Genomic DNA, 19,368 nt, shown 5'->3' on the forward strand with positions numbered 1-19,368 from the left:
TCAGACAAAACAGATAGGTTTCGAAACGCTACCTAATATATTCAAGGATAGTGGCGAATAAGATATGTTGTTCTTAAGTTTAGAGTGAACCAAAGAGGAATATAAGTCAAGACACCTAAAAAGGAGATTTAGAACACCAACACATTCTTCAAATTTATTTCAAGCTTTCAATCTTGATTCTCAAGTTTCAACTTCAGATAAATCAATCTTTATGGATTGAAAAGCATATGGATTCTAGAATCTAGATATATGAACATTGAATCATTGAAAAAACAGGAAAAAACTATTAAAAGAAATATTTCAAGATTTGGGCGAAACAGCGTTTCGTGCAGAGCGTTTTGTCCTATTTCGAAATGTTTCGTGACAAAACATTTCATCTTGTTTCAACAGGACGAAACGCATTTTCATGTGACGATGTACCTGTTGTGCATAGAGCAGGATGGCTGAAAGAAAGAACAAGGTAATTATAGAGATGGATTTATGTATGTTAAGAGGGAAGAAACCTCCACGAACCTTCTAGGATGAGACGGTCTAAGAGGCTGTCCACATTGTAAACACAATGAAGACCAAAGGGAATGAAATAAAGACTAAGAAGCCTGTCAATATGCATTAGGAAGTTTTTCATTTTCATGCTTATGTTCATACGAATAAACAAATAGAAAGAAGCTAGATCCCAACATGCAAGAAGTCCATTTTTGTGAGCTATAGAGCGCCGTCCAAAGCCTATCACTTGTATGGCCCATAAAAGAAATAGCTAGTGGTAAGCTGTCACCAAGTTGTAAATATTCCAAATAAATAATAAAGGTGACCTTTTATTTGACTAAGGTCAAACAGTCCTTTTATTTGGTCAAAGCATTGACGTAAGGATTTTTGACTGCTGGTCAAAGTCCATCATCATCAAAGAGGGTTGACCTTGGTCAACCAGAGAATTAATGTGTATGCATTGTTTTGCATGGCGGGGACGCCCACAGAGACTAGGATTAGTCTAAGATTCGATTTTTACATGCAAGGGCTAACAATTAACAGGTGCCATGGTTGAGTACCTCGAATTAATTGTGCAGGTTCCAAGAGTGGTTTATTACCCTATTTTAATGGAGCACAGCTAGAATTTGGGAGATGCACACTGCTTGCTGCATGTGACCACGGGCTAGAGAGCTCCAGAAGATGCCACCTCATGGCATGTAACTAGATAGTAACTAGAATTGTTACAAGTGGCAGTTGCCAATTTTAGGGAGCTGGGTCTCTCCACTCTCTTGTAATCTCAGTTTCATGGTTTGTTTTGCAGCTTCATGCTGCAAGCCTTGTACTCAGATTTTTATCAAGTAATAAAGATACCATCGGGGTTCCAGCCCCTTTGGTTCTGGGCACCAGTGCTGTGTCCTTTCTCCTATTCCTCCCCCCCTTCCTGTGATTGCTGATTCTGCGAGCTGTGAGCAAATGAATTTCTGCTGTTTTAAATAAGCCATGATGTCATCTTTCAAGAGACAAAAGTAGAGGCCTAAAAATCGATTACTCCCCCAAGTTCACCCACACTTCCTCCCATTGATGAGAAGAAAGAGGACTCGTAGTCGAATTCAAAGGCAAAAAGACCCCAACTAGGAAGAGAAGATTACCCATGAGAACCCTAAGGAGTCTGGGGTTACAAAATTACACAAGAATAGTTCAACTAGGAAGAGAAGATTACCCATGAGAACCCTAAGGAATCTGGGGTTACAAAATTACACAAGAATAGTTCAAAGGTGAGAAAATCTCAATCATTGTTGAAGACATCCACCATGAACTATGCCTCAATGGCTCATATCAATCACGTCAATGAACCTAGGACCTTTGATGAAGCAAAGGAGCAATCAAGATGGCAGACTACCATGGAAGCGGATATGAATACACGGGACTTGGTTGAAGGACTACGAAAGAAAGAGAGATAATAGGAACCAAGTGGGTGTACCACATTAATTACCAAGTCTAATGGATCTTTAAACAAGTAGAAAGCCAGGTTGTTCAAAGTATGCCCAAGAAAAGGGGGTAAATTATGGTGAAACATTTGCCCCAACAGCAAGAATGACCACTATTCGGACAATAAAAGGTCTGGCTGCCCATCAGAGGTGGCCAATTTACCAAATGGATGTAAAGTCCACTTTCTTCAACAACGAGCTGAAAGAAGAAACACACACTTACCCGTGCTTAAACCCTTCCCAACTGACTCCATGTAGAAATTGGATGCATTTCTGGTCACAATAGTTGTCATGTCAGCTCAGCCAACCTCACAATTGACCAAATCATCTTCATCCATACATGGAGACATGTGGGGATTGGTGGCTGGTCTATCCCCCAATCAATCCTCAGGCCAGATCTTTACTGTATTAAGGATCATCCAGGAGGTATGTCGTATCGTAATTTTTATCAAACATCATAAGCCAAGCTTTTCTACCCTTCAGTTCCCATCATACCTTCTATCATGCAATATTAAGACCATAACAACATCGTACGTTATAACAAACTACTCTCTAGCGAATCACTACCATCTCACCCCTTGTAGCACTCCAACAAAGAGCAGGTTTTTTCTATCTTAAAGGGGGGGAGTGGAAAGGTTGGTGCCTAACAGGATACTTGGCCAACAATGGACAGGCAATCACAGACCAGTTCAACCAACCATGGTTGACCCCTGCTTAAAATATCACTCTTCATTTGCAATATACAAAATAGGGGTTTAGGACAAGGCAAGACCACTCAGCTCTCAGCTCTTTTTGAACTTTTGTAAGAAGAAGCATGAGTACCTTGTGTAAGTTGTACCCAGTTCCCAGGCTGGTTGATAACTAATGCACTGTGTTGTGGGAAAAAAAGGTATTTTTTGCATATCTTACACTATCCACCACATTACTGTTATGGACTCTGATTTGGCATTAACATGGCATTACTATAACGATGCTGGGGGAGTGTTAACAGTCACTGAAAGTAGTATGAGAGACAACAGAGCAATGGTGTTAATGGCACTCTAAACCCCATATCTTCCAGAATTTTTGTGGGGCTTGCTCAGCACAGCTGGCCTTGCACTAGAAGAAGAAGCCGCTTGGTAGCTTCACAGAGTGTCTATAAAGATTCCCTTGGGAGCACATACCTGCAATGAAATGCCATCACCTGCCCACTAAGTTTTCAAGGTGCGAGAGCTGTAGTCAGCTGCCCTCACCAATGGCACAATAGGAAGGCGTGCTAACGTTCTAGAGGAGGACCAGGGTCAGGTCAGACTGAGAAATTGCCTTCTACACAACATTGGTTTACTCTCATAGGACCTGACTCAATTCTCGGGCATATAAAGGCTTGTTAATTGGACTCCAGACTGCAAGCACAGCTTCTGTTTAGGCCATTTGCTAAGGGCTGTTTCACACTGCCGGATTGAGCAGACTATGTTCATTGTCCGTCCGCGCTTGCTTTCATAAAGGGTGGACAGTTTGCATATTGTGAATGTGAAAATACACTCATATATATCACCAAACAGAGCTGGTTTGCCTGGCAAGGTGTCAGATTTACAACCTGGGGGACCCAAGTTTGAATACCATTGTCAGCGTAACAGAGCTGCTTTGCCTGGCAAGGCAGTCGAGCGGTCACTCTCTTGGGCGGGATGTACATGCCGCCCTACTTTTGTAATCCGCCTGGGCATGACTCAGCTTGCCAGCTATTTTTTTGAATGTCCATGGCAGAATGCGTGTGAAACAATGTTTCTCGGGCCTGCTTTTTCATTGGAGGATTCGTAGTCTGCCCATCCTCTGGCGGATGAGTGTGAAACCCACCTAAGTAGTACTTGCTATCAAAGCCTTTAACCAGAGTTTTAAATTTTCCTGAAAAATTTATTGTAATCAAAACCTCGAACAAAAAAGTGTGGCTAAGGATACTCTCGGCTTTGAAGAGAATATTGTGCCGTGAATGCTCACGTCCAACAATTTCGATGAGATCCAATGAATGTATATTGAAACAAGCCCCTTGCGAGCTGCCATCCATAAGAGCAAATGGCGAACGAGCAACCACAATCACGCCAGCAGTTATGAACTGTGATCTGCTTTGACTTAAAAGCAGATATCAGAGGGCGATCTCTAACGCACTAAAAATGTGAATATCGCTGCATCACAAAAATACCGGATGTCCACCGTCCTCGCTGATTTCATAGCACTCCTTTCTCGTCTCATCCGTCCAGTTCACCGCGGCGAGTACGACTAGTTCTCGCCGTAATCTCAAATCTGTTGTAAAAGCCACAAGATCTTCAAGGAACCCAGAAGATGGGCTTCTGGCGCCTACGGTCAGAGGGCAAACCTTGCAAACGGGTCACACGCAGCGTGGTGCAACATCGGCCAGTGATCATATTGAAATTCTAAAACGACAGCTACTTCAAATCAAAGCAGGCAAACAACGCAATGGGCAGCACTCGATGAGTATGTGCAACCTACAGGGTCACATTTCGATTGAAATAGGAAAGCTAAGGGATCTGGCAAGGACCTGCGTCGGATCAAGGAAGGCAAATAAGCGTGCTGCAATCCGATGCGTTGGCGAAGGCGAGACTTTTCCAGAAGTGGTACGATTCCTGAGCGGGGGGGGGGGAGGAAGAAGAACCAGAGCACTGGCGACGCAGAGTATGGATGGGAAAATCAGAGTGAGGTTGCAGCAGCTGCAGGCGCCATATCCTTGGAGAGGACAGTTTGCGAGCAAATTGTTGAATGTAGGGGAGCTTAATATCGGATCGGCTTGCGATTTTCACCTCCAGATCTGGCAAGCCGCCAGATTCCCATCCAAATGTGGCGTTTTGATAGTCTCAGCCTCTAAATGTCAGCTAAACTACACAAGTCTACTACACCGACAAGCCTTCAAAGCAAAATGCCAAAGCAAACTCCAAAACAAAAGCTTAAGTCAATCTTAAACCCACATTTTCTTTTTTGGCCTAGAAACTAAAAAATTTATGTGGATCTTTCCGAAATTCGTTTCGTCTTCTTGGGCATCTCAGGATTGGACTTTCCCCACGCTTAGCTGAGAGGGGTTGTCTGATTTGGAAATTCATGAACCCTGGGAACATGCCCTTATTAGGTTTTGGCACTCACTCAGTATTACCGTTTTTCAAGCCGCTAATAGGTCCCCCCACTGAATAATATTTGCCTTGTTACAAAATCTTAAACTACATTTCAAGTCTATTTTCACAAGCATACATGCAGCACGTCCGGGTCCTCGGTGGACGAAAAAAAAATTCCAACCATACCCGATGTCACACTCTGCTTTCTGAGAAGAACGTTTGCAAGAAATTGGCTTGCATGTCGCTTTTAGGAACTAGAAAATGCACGGAATGAGTATGTGTCAAATGGAAGATGCGCCTCCTGAAGAACCTCAACTTTCGTAAAATTCCCGCATTTGACATTTCCTCCAAAAAAAAATTAACTCGCTACTTCTGTCGCTCGCCCTTTTATGAAAACATTCCACTCATGTCATACCAACCAACCATTCTAGTAGGCTCTGTGATGTGTTCACAGTCATTTTTTAAGATGCTTGAATGTAGCCTTCAAGGCAAAAGCCAAAGCAAAAGCACTAAATCTCAAGTTAATAATAGACTAAGACACAACACATTTCATGTCTATTTTCATGAGCACACATGTTCATAATTGAGCACATAGACGTTTTATATATAGATAGATAGATCCATAGATGTCCCAATCCCAACCATACACATCCCCTTGCCCCACACTATCCTAGTTGCATCAATTGCCAAAAATTACAGCACGTCCTCTCCTCTTTGATTGTCTCATTCCGATTGTCTCATTCCTAGTACAAATAGCTTTACCACCCCGACCACCTCTCACATCAAAGCAACATCTTGGCATGGTGCTCAACTTTACCTTCTTCTTCTTTTATGCAAACTAGTTTTCCTCTAGCAAATAGGTCCCCCCAATCAAAAAGAATTCAATCTTCTTTCTTGTAAAATCTTAACTTTCAATCTAGACCTCCGATGAGCCCACTACTAAATCCAACATTTTTTTATTTTTATGTTAAAAAAATGCCATGCCAAAAAATCGATTCAATTTTTAATGTTAAACAAATGCCATTTTTTTATTTATTTTCTATTTTTATGTAAAAAATAGAAAATAATAATAGACTAAGACACAACACATTTCATGTCTATTTTCATGAGCACACATGTTCATAATTGAGCACATAGACGTTTTATATATAGATAGATAGATCCATAGATGTCCCAATCCCAACCATACACATCCCCTTGCCCCACACTATCCTAGTTGCATCAATTGCCAAAAATTACAGCACGTCCTCTCCTCTTTGATTGTCTCATTCCGATTGTCTCATTCCTAGTACAAATAGCTTTACCACCCCGACCACCTCTCACATCAAAGCAACGTCTTGGCATGGTGCTCAACTTTACCTTCTTCTTCTTTTATGCAAACTAGTTTTCCTCTAGCAAATAGGTCCCCCCAATCAAAAAGAATTCAATCTTCTTTCTTGTAAAATCTTAACTTTCAATCTAGACCTCCGATGAGCCTACTACTAAATCCAACATTTTTTTATTTTTATGTTAAAAAAATGCCATGCCAAAAAATCGATTCAATTTTTAATGTTAAACAAATGCCATTTTTTTATTTATTTTCTATTTTTATGTAAAAAAATGCCATGCCAAAAAACCAATTCAATCTACAACTTTTAAATATTGACATTAATTAGACCTTCAATATTGGTAATCAAGCATAGTACATGGTACATATCTAAATTCACAAAGCCCATACAGGATTTAACCTAACCTAACCCACCTAGCTAGCTTAACCTAAACTAGTGTAACCCAACTTCTCAACCTAATCCAACCACCTAACCTAACCCAACCAAACAAAAGCTAACTTAATCCTCGTCAATGTATCATAACCCTCCCCCTTGCCCTAGCCCTTCACCCCTCCGCTTGCCCCCTTTCCCTTCTGCTCTCACATTATGTAGCCATATTCTCACAACAAATGTATCGTAAGATCAATCGGAACATAATGATCATAAGATCATTTATAATACCTAGCCCCTCACCTCCCCTCACCCTTCTACCACACAGTATACACTTTGCAATTTCAACTATCTTAAATTTTACAAACAAAACATCCTCAAGCTTTTGCCATCATGTGACAGCAGAATGCACTACTCGCTACACCTTCAATCCACACTTTGCTTTGCATGACCGACTGTAATCGCAATAGGTTTCATCTGTGGGATCTGGATTTTGGTACATCCATCTCCTTTAGGGTTTGAAATTCTAATTTCTACGTAGTGGAAACCTCTTAGAGCTCACCTACTCCTATAGAACAAAACTCAAAAGCCCACATGACTCTTCCACTTGGTGCTTCATGTCTTGAATAGTTGCACTAGGCAATTAGAACAAAGGCAAAACTTCATAACTAGGGGAAGCCACAAGATTGTAGGTGGGCAACACCACTTCTCAGAGTGTAAGCAGTTCTCCCTATATTACTTATTGCATTGCATGGTAAGGCTTGAGGTGAGTTGGTCGCCTCCATTAATTTTTGCCTTCCATTAAGTTTTAGTTTATGTTAATCACATGATCAATTCCACCTTAGCTTACATTAGGCTAATCGCACAATGACTTCTAAGGCCATGGGGACTAATTAATCAAATTTTGATTAAAAGTTGAGTGGGGCACATAAAAATAGGTCAACAATGTACAAATTAGTGCAAAAAGGAAGAGGGGAGGATAATGAAGAGTTCACATATTAATGAGAAGAGAGCCCCCCTCCTCTCTTATTTGTGAGGGTGAGAATTTATATCATTCCCTAGAGTGCTTCTTTTTCAATGGACAAGTTTATGTACCATGATTGCCGGTATGGGTCGATTTCTCGAATCTACCACCATGGTTGGGTGATGCAGTGGAGAGGTTGGCAGCCTCGCTTGGAAAACTACTACTTATCCCCCAGTTGGCCGTAAGCGTGTTTGGATATTGTGGGCTAGAGCTCCAGCCTATCCCAAACTATGTGGAGGTCATGTTCCTGGGAGGCCTATCGCCAGCTCAACAGGTCAAGTTTGGGCCATTTCTCGATTCGTGCTTTGTTTGCAAAAGGGCTAGAAATTTTGCGAGAGATTTCTTGAAGAGGCCGACGAACACAACGCTCGCTCACGGGGAGAAGGATGCAAATACGAAGGTGCAATCGAAGGATGAGGCATGAAGTCTTACGATTGACATGCAACCCATTCTGTCAACACAAATCAAGATGTAAGGTGAAAGTTTGTCGGTTGTCGAAGTCTAGCTAGACTGAGGTGAGTAGTGGAAGGTATTGGGCAAAAAGGGTAAGTCGAAGGTGGCGCATGGGTTTGTTGCAAGAGAAGGGTGGCTGAGGAGCATGCCCCCCAGTAGGGGTCCTCGAGAAGAGTTACAAGGGTGCGTTGGCTCAGGCTATCAGTTTGCACAATTGTGAGCACCAAGACAAAGAACTACCAGAGGCAAATCACCAAAAGAGATTGTTGGAAGACAAGGGTAAGGAGATGTCTAAAGCGGGAGGTTCGAACCTGTCGAATGGACAATGTGGCAAGGCGTGTTAGAAGAGGTAAGGAAAGTACATGAAGGGTTGGTCCAAACTTATCGAAAAGGGATTTACTTTTTTCAAGGATGCATGCAACATTCTCGCACAATGAGCAGGGATGGTTGGGGGGTAGGGGTTTGTTGGTCCATGAAGGGTTGGTGCGATAGAACAAAGCAGAAAGGTTGCATGAGGGTCCTCAAGTCTAGCCATGCTCTGGCAATCCTATTGCAAGAATTAAAATATGAGCCAACAGATAGGTGATGGTTTGAGTGGTGCAAGATGGGGTTCAATGTTTTTGCAAATTGCTCGTAGATAGGAAAAGGGGGCACAACCATCTTAGTTCACAAGGACCTGCCAAGGAGATATTTCAGGAGGATGAGTAGAGTCTGATTTCTGTCTTGCTTGTGAAAGAGAGCGCACTTTCCCATATGAGCATTCGATAGTATAGGTCTAGGGAAGAGTTACGAGGTAACCACTTAGGATATCTCTCCAATCCTAGAAGGGCAGAGTGAATTTTTGTCAATTTTAGGCCACCAAACCCTACAACTAGGCAGAATGAAAAACCGGGGAAGCGCATGAATGTACGTTGTCACACTCCCTGCCTTACTTTGGAGCCTAGAGGATAGGCAAGAAAGAAAAAGCAGAGAGATAAGATATACTTGCCCTTACTATGAAAGGTCGGACGAGGAAAGAGGGATTTGAGTTTAAGGTCCTCAAAGTCTAAGTGCCACACTCTCCACATGAAAGAGCTAATTGCTAGATCCAAATTGGTGATCATTGGCTAGCAGTTGGGGGGGGGGGGGGGGGCTGAAGCTTTACAAAAGGCGATGTAGATAGGTCTCACCCGATCCCCCCAATTTCAAGTGTGGAGAGAGATGCACGCCAAAGGTCTAACCAAATGTGCTATGCTTCACCCGAACGGTCTTGAGGCTTTCTCTTGGTTGAATTGCAAGAAAGGTGATGTAGATTCTATGCAGCCGGAGAAGGTTGGTGGTCTCAGGGGCCCTAGAAGGGAGAGTCCTTTCTGACCATGTGCCAATTTTGTAGACCTTTTATATGCCCGGGGTGGCTGTGCAATCCATGGATGTGCCTTTCAAACTAAATAAATGCCACCTTGTGTACAAGAAATTATGCAAAGAAGTGAGGGCTCGATGGATTGAGGAGGGCATAGTGGATTAAGATCCATGTCAGAGGTGGGATGTTGCCATTCACCGTGAACATTTAAGTGCTAAAGATTGGAATTGCCAATTCAAGATGGACAGGAAACATGAAGGGGAGGAGCTGGTCATGACCAAACAAGCATTGCAGATGGCTCTGTAGCAGTCTCCCGCCTACCCGTATCTATCCACATTAAATGTTGAGATCAAAACCATCCTCCAGGAGGGAGAACTAGAAGAAGCAGAATGGGCCAGGGTCAGATGATGCAGACAGGTTTAGGTCTCAGTGGGGGGCTTCCCCTCGAAAGTCTTTTTTTAAGCAGTTAAAAAGATGCAGGAACATGATACAATTGACAAAGTGATGGACAAGGATGGTTGGCTTCACACTGACTTCTAGCAAGTTCTTGAGACCTTTCGCAGGGAATTAAGCCAAATTGTGGGGGAAGAGGTGTGTCACGATGCCCAAAGGGAAAGTGGGGTTGAGGATCTATTGGGTGGCTTAACCACCAGAATATCGGTGTACCAGTGATCAATCTTGCCTAGGCCATTTTTCATGGGCGAACTAGAGGCGACCTTGGACGCAATGGCAAAGGGCCCTAGGACCAGATGGGCTTCCTACGGAGTTCTTCAAAGAATTTTGGCCTTGCATGGGAGATGATCTTAGAGACATGACAAAGGCGGTCGTGAGGGGGATGTGAACACGGGATTAGTCAAGCTCTTCCCCAAACGACAATCTAGGCTGAAAGTCGAGGATTGGCTCCCAATTGCAATGCTCAACACATCCTACAAAATCATTGCCAAGGTGCAGGCTATAAGGATAATGGAGGTTTGTGCAGGGGTGGCAGACTGAGAGCAGCTTAGCTTTGTTAAAGGTCGTGACATCTTCGACGATATCTTAAACATTTCCCTAGTAATAGATCATGCTGTCCACTCAGGGTAGAAGGTATTTCTCTTCAGCTTTGACCTTGATAAATCCTATGATCGAGTTAGCTGGGACTATATCCTTGTGGTGCTAGATACATTGGGCTTTGGGACAAGTTTTAATCACATGGTTTTCACCTTGTTTGGCAACTTGTCTGCTATCTTGTGCATTAACGGAGGGCTAGTAAAAATGTATGATCTCAAGCACTCCATTCACCAGGGTTGCCCCTTGGCCCCACTCCTTTTCACAATTTGCACAATGCCTCTCATCCAAGCACTCAAGTCGGCAATGGCAGATGGACTCATAAAAGGAGTGGACCTGCCCTCTGGGGGTCAGCTCACAACTCAATTGTTCGCAGCGATATGGTCTCATTTTCAATCGAGGACGAGGAGAGTGTCTTGAATTTGATGGAAGTTGTGAAAGTTCTGCAAGAAAGGCATCTGGGTCCCAATGCAACTAGACCAAAAATTTCACTATGAGATCTGATTACGGCCCTCCCTTAGCTTGGCTAAAGGTTCTCCAAGTTTAGCTGATCCAAAGAGGGGAGTTACTCTGATACTTAGGTGTGCCTCTTGGAGTAGGGGTCACTCTGCAATAGAGGTTTCAATGGTTCCTTGATAAGATCAAATCTATGCTCAAATAGTGGCACGGGATGCAACTAGGCTGGAACATGCGCTTTCTCATCATTCAACATATTCTATCAGCTATGACACACCTACTTTGTAACTGTGTGAGTTCTCCAAGGCCAACTGGCAGGAGGTTGAGTGACTATTACGCACCTTCATGTGGGTTGAACTAGGGCATACAAGGAAGATGCACCACATCTTTTGACCTCTGAAGGCCCCCAAGCCTTGAGGTGTGCTCGACCTTCTTAATGTTCGAATCTGGAATCATTTCCCTGGCTCCCGTGCTCTTTCAAGGTTTGGCCCCTTGGACAGACATTATCAAATCCTTCATAGAGAAAGGTAGAGGGTTCAAGGTGGGAAGATGCGAAGGTCTTTCATGGTACGATCATTTGTGCTCAAGATTTCCTCTTCGAAATGTGGGCTCAAACTTGGCTACATGCACAGTTGGAAAGAGGTTTTCAATCTTCTCTCTTGAAAGGGGGCTTCAAGGGGATGCGAGTCTTAGTGAGAGCATCTGGTGGAGCATTGCATTCTGAAACGAGCCATTTGCACGATGACTTGGTGAGGGTGCACAACCTTTTCAAGAAAGGTATGAAAATGTGGTATGACCTCTGGGATCCGAGCGCGACGAGTTGGCTAATGCTGGAGCAAATTGCCACCAGTGTGCACGTTAGTGTGGTGGAAAAAGACTTAATATGGGCTGTCCTAGAGCGGGTCCCAAATGCCTAGCCAATAAATACAATCCTCTCTTGCAGGTGGAGGGAGGATCGATGGATCCTAGGTAAAACTGGATCAACAAAATTTTGATGAGAATCGCCTACAGACACCTATTGCATCTTGACAGTCTCATCCTAGAATTGAATTAAAAGTGGGCCTTGAGGCGAGGCCGTACATGGTGGCATTGTATACTGAAGGAGATCTGGAAAAGTTGTGCCTACTTTCAAAAGTGCCACACCAATGGATTCCAGTGAGTGCAAAGCGCCTCCCCGTCTCACCAATCTGCCCCCTCTACAAGAAATCAATCGAAGTCCTCAATCACTTGTTTTGGCACTATCAAGTGTCGTGAGAAGTCTAGTTTAAGGTCGAAAGAGAGGTCCAAGGGTCAACTTGATGGCCAAGTTCTTTCTTGGTTCTAACTGGTACCTCGTGCTTCTGGGAGATGAAAATCCTTTGTCCTCCTTTGATGGCAGCTTGCTGGCCATACATTCGGGCAGTTGTCATGATTGTGCTATGGGAATTCTATAAACGAGCTCGCCATTAGGAAAAATGGGAGCTCATTTTGGGTCCCTGTAAGAATTTTACTATTTTCTCTTTTATCTCCTCTAAAATGTGGAGAAAGCAATAAAATACGGATATATGTCAGTTCAAGACTACAAGTGTGTCAGTCTAGGGAGGAATAAAAAAGTCCTTTTAAATAACTGAGAAGATGTTGCATTAAACTCTCCATATAGATTCTCTCTCCATATAGATTCCACATCTCTTTAGACGTCGTGCTGATAGCCTCTCATAAGGAACCCATAACCAATCTGTTTTTTCAAATATTTGAATGGTTACCATGAAAGATTAATGATGAGTTTTATAAAAAGTAGACGAGATGAAGAACCAAACCTTAAGAAATGGCTATGTGCAACCATACTGTTGAAGAAGAGCCTCAAAAGATGAGACTACACCATTTGCACATTGATTTGGAAGAACAATATGCACCACTATAGAAAAGAGGAAAGGGTCCACTTGTAAATGTTGAGCGAAAGGAAAACATGAGAAGAGCAGGCTCCCAGCATATCAACTTATGGTGCGACAAAAAGATTTACCCAAAATGCCCATTGAGAAATTCGATCCCTCCATTTTCCAATCCGACAACACTATTGAGGTTTGTGGGTGACGGGAACAATGGATTGTATGGATATATTTTGACTCAACATTCAACTGCAAAAATGTTCAAGACATTGTAACGAATAGAGAAGGCGCAATAAATGTCGATAAATTCAAACTTGAAAGAGCAGTTATAGAGGGAAATCGAAGAGAATTCAAAGACAAAGAATGAGCTAGGAAGAGCAAGAATGAAGAGAACGGTTCTTGGAGACAGACAACGAAGCAAGAGAATTCGAAACATTGTGGAGTTGAAAGCTGGCACTAGAGGATGTAAAAGTAGAGTACAGAAAGCAAGGTAAGAGTACATCTTGTTTAGCCATTGTATTTATATATATGTGTCTTTCTTGCAAGCAAATCTATTATATTGCAAAGTGTACTTGTTGTAGGGAAATTTTGAGACCTCAGAAAGAAAATGTTGATCCTAATTTAATTCCTGTCAAACAAATGAAGGGTTTAGTCTCCACTATTATTGCAAAGAACATGATCGAGGAAAAAAAGTTTAAGAAGGTAAAATGTGAAGTTCTTGAAGACTTTGTATGGAAAGTAGAGCTGATGTCACTAAAATTCAAGAGGCTCTTGATGTGAGCGGAGTGACTAAAAAGGATATGCTTCAATTTTTAAAGTTGTGTCATCTACATTAAAAGATCAACGGATAAAGCGTGCGCTGTTACCAACACCAGCACAAGTGTGGAAGGAACGCGGTCTTCTCATTCAAGAAATTGATAAGTTCATTGGATAGTACTTTCATATCGAAAGTGTATATGAAAGTGAAAAGGGAAGCACTACATATAATGCTTGGAATAATATTTTTGTAGATCTTGAACAACTGCAGAGACTAATGGTTGAGTTCAACAGTATCACATTTGAAGAATGTAAAGGAGTTTTGAAGTTTGTTGTGAAGCTAGATGAGTGTCAAATTATCAAGGAAAAAAAGATAGAGAGAATTTCTCTCACTTTGGATCGAGCACTTGATCAATCAATTACAAAGTCTAGCTCAAAGTACTTTGGTGTCCAATTGGAAAAGCACGTATGGTGGTTGGGCTCATTTGAGGTATGTAAAGTATCGGCTTCCAAATTGCTCTTTGCTCAAGATTTTATAAATTTTATATAACATGTCTTGCAAACCTGTGGTTTTAAACGACAAGTGAAGACTGAGGACTATGCAATACTTTATTGGGTATTTCATCAAACAAAAATACCATCAATTATAAAGACTCAAGTTCAAGGAAGTCATCTTCATGTTCCAAGGAAGGGTGATTTTCAAATTGAATGGCATATGGCAGGTGACTTGAAGACACTAAAGTGTATGTTCAATATAAGCAAAGGGGGTAGCTCAAAGTCTCCTTGTACTGCAACAAACCAACACGTCTTAGATTCTAAATGGTGGAAAAGAGCACCCAATAGAGATAAAGTAGATAAAAATTTCAAAGCAGCTCTTGAGATCCCATTATGCAATGTTCATATTTGTACATTGCATGCATTATGTAGGATCATCGAGAAACTAGTTTTCCTATTTATTAGATTTGCATGGAAACTTTTCCCTAAGAGCAGAAGAAAAGAGGCACTACAATCATTAGAATCAGTGCTATCGAAAATCGATCTCCATGGAGGAGATGTAGATATTACAAAGGATCTTTAAAAATATACAAATGGAAAAGATGTCCCTATCAAGCCATCTATTGGTGGAATAAAGGCTAGAAGATTTTTGTCTCATCCAGAGAAAAGAAAAAAAAAAGGCAGTAAGACAACATCTATATCAAGAATAAAGTATAACTTGTGGAGAAAAGTACACAATGCTGTCAAAGATCATCAAGCAGACGGATTGGCAAGAGATGTCAAGGCAAAAGTGTGGAAATGCTTAGACAAGCTTTTTGTTTTTTGTGATCGTTACCTGGAGCAAGAATGATCAACAAGCATTTGAAGAAGCGGTAAAGAGTTTTGGAAAGGCAATGAAAGAGGCATGGACAACATGTAACATAACTCACTACATGATAAGAATAATATCTTGTTTTTGTGCATGCATTTTTTTAAAGAAAACAATATTATTTTTATGTATTTCTAATGCCCACTTGCCTCTGTATCAAAACAACATATAATCTACAATCACCTTCCTTTCTTTGTAAAAAAATATGGATGCCCTGCAATTTGGTCCACACAGGGAATGGAGAAATCACACTACATGGGACGGAATACATTCTTTAGACATATACAATATTTTGGAGCAAAACAGAAAGCCAATAGTTTGAAAGAAGTCTTTAAGTGGTTCTATCGAGGCATACTACAAAGGCTTCAAGCCAAGAAGAAAGTCAATACATCACAGGTTAAGCTAGCTTTTAGATTGGCTTAAAAGGAAAGAAGGAGGTAGACTGTAGAGAACTTAAATGCAACAGAGAGACATGCTCAGTGGAGGCACTCAAAGATATTTGTAAACCACAAGTGGGTAGAAACTAAGTGCTAAATCTTTTTCCTCAATAGTTGTCATTTAATGTAACAAAAAAATGTTTGCAATGAACAATGACTTGGCTCTTTCATGCATAAGAGATTGCACTTATTGTGTCCTTGTATGCAACCTTTGAAATATTTGAAATGTAATACATATATTTCTATTTCAAAATGTACATTAAACATAACTAAGACATTCTTAAATGATCTGTTCTCACAATTCAACTCTACTTCCATCTTATAAAATAGTGCCCAGGTAGTATATGTGAAAAAGTAACCAGCTCTTGAGCCATGCTTTCCAGCATAACACCCAAAAATAATTAAAGCAGACCGCTTCTCTATCAGAATGATCTTATGTGTTTGCCATGATATAGGATGAACACCCAAAAATTTTCACAAACACTTGAAAAAATATGTGATAATAGCTCCATTGTTACTAAGCAATCTGTGAAAATTCAATATCTTTGCAATAGCAGAAGATAGGTCTTTAATATAGTGCGAAAGGCTTGATAGTTTACCAAGCCCAAGAATTCTACTTCTAGTTGCCCCTAGGAGGAATGTGTCATCTTCAACGAACAACTGCCATATGCAAAACACACTCACTTTTAAAAACAAACCATTAAATTACATATCTAAACTCAAAATTCAAGAAAGGTAGGTGCTTTACCTCAATATTCTCATCTTTCTACATCACATCATTCTTAAACAAGGAGATACCCATCTAACTTATATCCAAGCTTGCTGTGAGGTTCATTTGTGTTTGCATTTCTTGAAAGATTGTCTCATCCACATCTTCATATATTTTGGCTTGCTCAAAACAGATGGAAAATTCTTTTGAAAGATTGAACTTGTCCTCCAGCTCTAACAAAGGATCGTGATCAATCTTGACTTCCTTGTCAACCCTACAAGACTAAGCAATAAGGGCAATTGCATAATCCTCTCTCAAATTGAAGAGGCATTATATGTCATACAACAAGACATACTCTTTGCCCTCAATGTTGAAAGAGGGAAGAATGGGCACAGTGAGGTCGGAGCTTTTAACCTCAAAGTTATCCACTAGAACAGCATCTTTAGTGTCTCATTTTCTAGAGCCATTAGATCCATGCTACAACTACAAGCTCCTCCTCTTTTGGGTCTATATTCTCTTCCGCATCTTTTATGTTTCCTATTCCTCATCACTATCCTTTGCCTCCTCAACTGAACCACCAGCATAGTGTATGTACATTGCAAATGCAAGTAACTCTTCCAGTATCTTGCAATTGCCCTTGTTTACACAGCAGATTCCCTTATCACAGTCTTCAAAACTATCAAATAGTTTGTGCATTTGATACCTAATCCTGTCATTTCCGGCAATGTCCTTAATATGCACAAAGGTTTTGCTATTTACAACTTTAGCTCCTTCAACTGTCAGCTTCTTGAAAGAACCATACTCCTCTCCAAGAAAATCCTTGTGCTACACTAGAAGAGAATGCAAATCCATCTCCTTATTGAACATATCATATTATTTGGGATAATGCATTTGACATTTAGACTTGTGTACAAATTCAAAAAGCTGCAGTTGAGGTGACTTATTTTCGTCTTTCTCCTTTCCCTTAACATCTTCCTGTCCACCTTTGTCTAAATCCTTCTCCTTGGGCTTTCAACAGTGTAACATCTAATTCAAGAACTGTAACCTCAAAAAGATAACTCTAGGCAATCTTTGAAAGATTCCCTCTTTTTCATGTGAATTTTACGTTTATTTGAAAAAGATGGCCTTTTTGCACGATGGTTTTTAAAAAAATACATAAAAACCATGCTTTTATGAAATTTTGCCGACAAAGTTCTTTTGGAAAATGGGCATAAACACCTACACTTGGAATATCAAAATTGCAAAAAATACACTAATTTTTTAAAACCAATACAATAAGGGCCTATGCATCCAATGCACATAAAAGGACCATGGCATAATAGATTTCAAAATCCTAAAAAGGTACAAATCACATTGTTGCACAAACACACATGCCACCAATCCTACAAAGGATAATACTCTTCCTCTAATCCTACACCTTCAAATGCACTAGAGCCTAAGTTTAGCTACCACCCTCTTTTTTGCATGGCGTGTCTTGGCTTCCATTTGTTCACTGCATCCAATTAATATCTTTGGAATTTTTTGGGATATTATGTATTGTGTCTCCTTTGGCAAATGCCCGGCTTGTGTTAATTAAAATGCATATACCAAAATATCTACCTCATCTAATTGTAGAGTATCAATTCTTGGACAATTCTTTGTCACCCTCTTTCCTTTTTGGCCACCCTTCCTTGTTACCACCATCTCTGGGTTATATCGACCCGTGAAAGCATCCATGGACTTGGTGAAAAACCAATGCACCTCTATTGACTTGGTGTTTGAACCTTCCTTTTCGACTTTCACAACTTTAGCAATCCAAAAAGAAAATCCACTAGGATCATCTGTTGCTAACACAGCAACCATAATACCCACTACCAAGTCCTCGATGCTACCACTCCACATTTCTGGAACCCTTTCCCTGGCTTTTTTGGACTTTCTTGCTCCAAGCTACATTTCTCTCTCCTCCCCAAGATAGTTCTTCTTTGAAGGTGCATGTAAATGCGCACTTGAAGAAGCATTCATACGCGCATTTACAAAATCTTGTTCAATCCATTATGGCCAACTAAAATCTAACACACTTGGGGGTCATTTAGTTGGTGATTGATAAGTATTTGGGATGTAAAGAATGGATTCCACCATGTCTACACCACATCTTCAAAATACGTTGCAGCATGCTAGATTGTTCCTCTAATCTCATTGACTGAACTTATAGGGTTTATATCTCTCCCCTCCTTCATGGCTCGTTGCACCTTTCTCACTGATTGTAAAGGTTGTAAGGGTGCCACATACAACTCACGCTTTGCAACATACTTCAAGAACTTCAATCCTTTAACTAGAACCCAAGTCGGTGATGTGGAATAGAACTTCCCCCACAACAACGTCGTGCCTTCTTGATCTTTCTTCATTCGAAATTAGTGTTGAAAGCTTAACTCGTTGAGCTTCTCAATACATTGATCAGTTCGCTCGTTAGTCACCAAACACAAAGCGTCTAAAATCTGTTGTTTTTTCCATGTTTGCAATGATCAATTTTGACACATATGCATCCTAGAAAATGTGGATCATTGCATCCCCACCCCATGCTTCTTTCCTTCTTAACTTTATTGAGAACCGGCTAAACATCTGATCAATAAGGTCATGTGTGTGACCCACCATAAGGAATCCTAATTTCACTTTCAGAAATATGCCTTTCTCAACAAGCATGCAAAGGTATGCCAACATAACTTGATTCTTATTCTCTCTCGATGTGTTATCAAGTTGGACATACAGCACTTTTGGAAGAGGTTGTGTAAGATTCCTCAATGCATCATTAAGAACGGAAACTATGAGATTAGGATCATTTCTTACATTTGGTGTTGTCAAATAAACCTTGGGAATTAATTCACCATGGTAGATCACGCATCCAACCACGTGATATGTGATGAAGTTCTCCTCTTTCAACTCCTTGGGCATTCGTTTGAAGTGTGGAAGATTGGTCTTCTTTTTATCCATCCCATCAATGATGATGGTTATGTACTTATCAAGCTGTTGGTAGCTCTTCTTGCGATGCTTCGCTAACTTCTTCCTTTCTAGAGCTGGCATTTCTCGATGCATTTGCAACTCTGCGATTGCTACTTTTGCAAATATAGAAAACGATTAGATGTTGCAAGCAAACGATTTTTGTCAAAAAGAAGAAAATTTCACAGCATCATCACAC

The 19,368-nt window shown here is 40.9% G+C and overlaps 1 protein-coding gene across 2 annotated transcripts in view; it reads right to left on the minus strand.

Annotated features, from left to right (window-relative positions):
- LOC147898246 (putative methyltransferase PMT23) overlaps nt 1-4,760 on the minus strand; it is a 42,555-nt gene extending 37,795 nt beyond the window's left edge. For both annotated transcript variants that reach the window (XR_015541541.1, XM_087379283.1), the window contains exon 1: nt 4,486-4,760. The gene's annotated coding sequence lies outside the window, so the exon portion shown is untranslated. The remainder of the gene's footprint in view (nt 1-4,485) is intronic.
- Nucleotides 4,761-19,368: the final 14,608 nt, after the last annotated feature.

This window comes from Dipteris shenzhenensis, chromosome 9 (genome assembly GCF_047967505.1).
Source record: "Dipteris shenzhenensis isolate YYH24624 ecotype China chromosome 9, Dip_SZ_1.0, whole genome shotgun sequence".
NCBI lineage: Eukaryota > Viridiplantae > Streptophyta > Polypodiopsida > Gleicheniales > Dipteridaceae > Dipteris > Dipteris shenzhenensis.